Below are 5984 nucleotides of genomic sequence, written 5' to 3' on the forward strand. Positions count from 1 at the left end.
ACTGGGAAAAGTCTTACACAGAATACATATGCACACATATGAATACACACACACACACACACATAAAATGTAGATTTTTCTATTTCTTTCCAGCTCCAATAGACTTTTCTTCCTGGATTCCTATTGATCAATGACATCTTCCAGCCTCTGTTAAGTCTCTTTTCAGGAGCCAGTTTCCACATCCAGGCTCCACTGAGATGTAACTGAGAAGTCGGTCATTGCATTGAGTGTCTTGGGGTGGGGGCAGTCAGCAAGGAGGCCCTGCTTCCTTAGAGCATGTTTCCCTCTCGCTTGGGTTGATCTGAGGTGAATTATGGCTCCATGCTGACTTGTAAGTGGAAATCCATATCCTGCCTGCTTGTGCCCTCCTCAAGCTCTTGTCATCTTCCCTTGTGAATATTGATTGCATTTAAACAGACTCTCTGCCCCAGGCATGGCCAAGGCACCAATTACATGTCTTACTCTCTTCTCACTGCTTACACAGGCCTATATATGATTAAAAATACGGGCCTGATTGCAATATGAGCCTTCTATGGAAAGCAAAAATGCATCGCCTGAGTAATGTATTGGAGACTCCTTTCTAACAGGAAAAACAAGAGCCCTGGGAACACACAGGGCCAGAGTAGCAATTCATCAGAGCATCTTTGCTTATTGTTCCCCTGGTCCCATTCTGGCTCCTCTGACAGGCCCAGCTTTCCTTTGCTGGGTGATGGCAGAGGCTGGGGAGCTGTCCTCAGGCCATGTTCTGAATTTCCAATGCAGAAGTTTTGAGTCTCATGATTTAGTTGAATAAAAATAAATGGGGTAAGTCTAGAATGGTATAGGCCTGTTAGTCTAGCATTTGGAGGGTGGAGGCAGGAGAACTGTTGAGTTCAATGTCAGCCTGGGTTACGTTATAGACACATAATGAAGGGGAGAGAGACATATACTACATTTTTGCATTTGTCATACACGTTGTACATTTGTTATACATACATATATATGTTATACATTTATTATCTTTACTAAGCATCTAATATAGTCAGGCTGCTACTTTGCACTATGAAGCACTTACATAGCAATTCCAGCCTCGGGGCTATAGGATTCTGAAGAAATAAAACGAGTTAATGATTTTTACTTTCACATGGTTGAGAACATTGAATTTTGTCTTTGTACTCCCACATGCTTATCTGGAGAGGGTACAACACTATCTTAGGAAACTGCCTGTTTTTGTTGGTTTTAATGTCAACGTATCACAAATTAGAGTCACCCAAGTAGGGGGTCCCACCCGGAGAATTGCCCTGATCGATGAGGGGAGGCCCAATCCAGTTGCGAGCAGCACCTTTGCGTAGCAGCCCGGAAGAAAAAGCATGTGTCCAAGGCAAATGATTTCCCCTTTGCTGGCTTGGCTTCCCCCGTGCCTCCCTGTTGCTTTCCTCATAGCTCCGGCTGCTGATTCCTAAGTAGAGCCAGCATTTTAAAGCTTTTGTCATGGATTAGGGATCCATGTCTGTCCAGGAAACTTCCAGATATCTGGTGGACTGAGTGACCTTAGCTCATAGCCCCCTATTAAGAGATCTTTTCTGAGACTACTCTGACTGTTGAGGCCTGGGCCTTAAGGACTGAGGATCAGGTTCTCAGTGTCTCCAGTGTGATTTGACTCACTTAATAAATCCATTTACCCTCTATCATTTATCTATCTATCTATCTATCTATCATCTATCTACCTATCTTTATCCACCGTCCTTATTAATTCCACCTCTGAAGACAAGCCTAACTTCAATGAAGTTTCCCCTAAGTAGCCTTGAAACACAGAGGCCATCGGTAGGTCACTTAAGAGAAGTCAGTAACTATCCCGCCTTTGAAACCTGCAATACCAAGAGGTTTTCACAGCACTTGCTGTTGCTCTTTTTCAAGCTGGTCAAGCTTTTCTTTTATAAACTGTATGATCACGTGTGTACACTAATTGTTAAAATTTTTTTAAAAAGTGGAAATAGGAAACCTGTAGTAAGCTACATATCAGAGCCAGACTTTACATCATGCAGTCCAGGCCCCAAGAGTGTGAATAAAGCCAAGTTCCCCAACTCTCTCAGTGTTCCTTAACTTATTGCTGGTCAGTGTTCCCACAAACACTATCTCAAAACAAAACAAGAGTGAGACTCACATTTAAAACAAACAACACTGAGGCTGGGCATGGTGGCACACACATTTATGATCAGCATTTGGGAGGCAGAGGTAGGAGGATCTCCTTGAGTTTGAGGCTAGCCTGATCTACATAGTGAGTTCCAGGATAGCCAGGGATACATAGTAAGGTGCTTTCTCAAAAAAATAAAAAGGAAAGAAAAATAAAACAAAAACAAACAAACAAACAAACAAGCAAACAAACAGCACTGGGGAGTGAAGACAGGCAGGTCTCTGGGGTTCCTGGCCAGCCAGCATAAGCTACTTTGTGAGTCCCAGACCAGTGAGAAACCCTGTTTCCTAACAGCCTGACAACAAACTATTCCCTTCTAATCCCTCCTGCTGTCTGAACTCTTACCCGTGGCTGGTATAGTTGCTGGCTCAGTCTCTAGTCAACACTCAGTTGCTCAGTCTGGCTTCTCCGGGATGTGCCGATGGGTCAGTGAACACGGGAGGACACTCACTGGGACTGTCATTCTTCTTCTTTCTTTATATCTTTTCTTCTTTTTCTATTTTCATGTGTATGCATGTATATCAGCATATTTGTGGGCACACATGCATGTCGGTGTACATACATGTATATGCATGTAGGTGGAAGCCAAAGGTTGATGCAGGGAATCATTATCAATCATTCTTACACATTATTTACTGAGTCAAGGTCTCTCAATCAAGCCCAGAGCTTGTGGATAAGCTAGTTTCTCTAGTCAGCTTGCTCTGGGAATCTCTTATGTCTACCTTCTAAGGTTATCATTACAGGCAATCTCCACACTCACCTGGCATTTATGTGGGTTCTGGGGACCTGAACTCTGGTACTCATGCCTGCATTGCAAGTACTTTAACCATAAAGCAATGTCCCCAGCCATCTTACTGTCTTGAATTGATTAACATAAGGAATTTGATCCCATCTATGATCTCATTGCTCTGGACAATTTATTTATTGTCAACAGATATTTATTAAGTACCTATGAAGTGCCAGTCACTGGTGGCAGAAGTTTCAGTGGGGACAGGGACTTGGCTCAGTGGTTAAGAGCACTTGTTGATTTTGCAGACCAGAGATCAGTTCCCATATCCCAAGGTTTATTGACATCATAACTCCAGCTCCAGGTAACCCGACATCCTCTTCTGGACTCTGTGGGCACCCATGTGCATGTGTGCCTAGGCACACACAGATACCCACACATACACATAATTAAAAATAAGGGGCTGACAAGATGGTTAAGAGCACTGGCTGCTCTTCCAGAAGACCTGGATCCCATTCCTTGCACATATGTGACAGCTCACGACCGTCTATAACTTCATATCCAGGGGTCTGGTGCTCTCTTCTCACCTCTGCAGGCTTGCTTGTGATGAACATATGCACACAGAAACAAAACATTCATACACATAAATTTTTAAAATAAAATAAAGCCGATTAAAAAGCAACTTCAATAAACCTTGATGTTCTGAGACACACATTTCTAGGTATAGAAGCGTTTTTCTCAAGTTACCAAATAAACAAGATGATTGGCTAGTGTGTAAGTTTGTTATAACTACCATAACAATATATGACAAGCTGGGTACTTGAACAGGAAAGACTTAATCATTCTAGCATCTAGGAGCCTGAGCTTCAGTGGTTAGGGTGAGAACCCAGACCAAGGCACGTCTCAAGTTATGCAATTCACAGTCCTTGATTCTTAATGCTGACTTTGGTATCTCTGCTGCTGCATGGAGAGACAGAAACTCCCACTGAGTGCTTTTCTATGAGTTCTTAGAACTCTCTGAACATCAAAAACAACACTACCGGTAGCATCATCCCCATTTAGTGGGTACACCTTTATTAAATGTGTTCCTTTCCCTCACTTCCCCCACATCCTCAAAGCTCCTGGCACTCCTTCTCCTTGCCATGTTATGCTTGGTAATCAGAGACACCCCTGACTGTTAGCCCATGCACATTTTAGAGGGTTAAAAAACACACAGTCCTCCCCTTACTCTGCCCTGTGTGCCTCAGCTGCCATCAGAGACCCTGCCGTGCTGTCTGTTTCCCTATGGAGGACCGACCCCCTCCTCAGAGCCTCCACCATGTTCTTGTGTGTCTGTATGTCTATGATGTTCATAACTCTTCTAATAAAATCCTTACCCAGAAGGACTATCCATCTCTGCCACGATAAGAAGGAGATACAATTCTCTCTTGTCCTGTTGAGAGGACTGAGTTAGCCAGAGCCAGGCTGACTCCATGACAGATTTCACACTGGTAGTTTGGGAGACAAGGCCTAAGTTTCTGTTTCCTAGGAATTAGAATCCAGATCCAGGAACCTGTGGTCAGCCAACCACAGCCGTGGGGAGCCAATCTGAGGACACTTTGTCATCTGGCCTGAAGTAAGATTAGGTAACTAGAAAGAATATGAGCAACCCCCTGGGAAGTCTCCAGAACCTAACCAATTATAGAATCAGTCAGGCCCCCAGAGATAGAGTTAACCAATCAAGGGAAAGGGCACAAACCTCTCCCTTGAATTTCCCTAACTGACAATAAAAACTGAGCCTGCGAGTCCACTAGGGATCTCCATTCCCAAATGGGGAGACCCCTGAATGCAGGAAATTCAGCTAAATAAACACTCTTTGCTTTTGGATACTATGTGAGTCTGGGGTATCATTCTTCACAGAATCATGGACCCTAACACTGTCACTACAGATAAAAGCTAGCTATCTGTCAGACGTGGTATGAAAGACGCTCAGTGTCAAGTGATGGCAGGAATATGAATTCATACTCATTGGAAAAGTCTCTTTAGACTCTTCTTGAAACACACATGTGATAGAGAGGTCAGGGTGCATATTTGTCAAGGAAGCAAGAGGCATCCACTAAGAGATGATAGAAACTCAGGTCTCTGATGGCACCACAGAAGGGTCACACCATCTCTGGGAGGCCTCTCTCTGAACTTCTGGTACAAGAAAAAGGAAATCCTATCTTGTTCAGTCACTGTGGTTTAGGTTTATGGTCAACCCGACATTATCCCTAAGTGACAAATTGGTTAATTAAAAATGCAGTTTTCTTTGAAGTGAACTTATGTAAGAATTCTCCTTCCTTCCCATTAATTCTGATTAAGAACAGGAGACGGAGATTCCACCCCCCCCACCCCACCAAACCTCCCCAGGACTTACAAAAAGACAGAGAGCTTTCCAGCGTGGTCAATAAAATCAAAAGGGCTCTCCAGGTTGAGTGAGAAGCCAATTATCAGAGACTGAGTTACTTTACATTGGTAAGCGAAGCAAAAGGAGACCAGGAACTGCCACTGCAAGCCTGATGTGGGCCAGAAGTAGATCAGAAGGACAAAAAGAACTGTGATGTGAACAGAGCCACCCTGGGAAACAACTCTGACAGGTATTTTGTTGATAAAGGCCTTAGTCTGTTTTCTTCAGCTATCACAAAAACCTCAAGACTATAACTTATAGAGAACAGAAGGTTTATTCAGTTTAGAGTTTCAGAGCCTGAAAGCTGGCATCTACTCCCATGAGGGTATCATGTGGTAGAGGACCTCATGTTAAGGCAGAGTGGGGTGCTTGCTTGCATCTCTCACTAAGGCCATTATGTCATGGTTTCATCTAATTCTAATTACTTCCCAAAGGCCCCACCCCTAAATTTCATTCATTAGCATGAATTTGGAGCTTAAGTTTTCAACACATGAATGTATTCATTTTTTAAAATTACTTTTCTTACTTCTGTGTTACAAAATACCCATTAAAAGCAACTTAATGGAGGATCGAGTGGTTGTGGCTCACAGTCTGAGGATGGACAGTTCATCATGGTGTGGAAGGCATGGTGGCAGGGGCATGAGACAGCTGGTCACATT

The sequence above is a fragment of the Grammomys surdaster genome, unplaced genomic scaffold (genome assembly GCF_004785775.1).
Source record: "Grammomys surdaster isolate TR1022 unplaced genomic scaffold, NIH_TR_1.0 166, whole genome shotgun sequence".
NCBI classification, from domain to species: Eukaryota; Metazoa; Chordata; class Mammalia; order Rodentia; family Muridae; genus Grammomys; species Grammomys surdaster.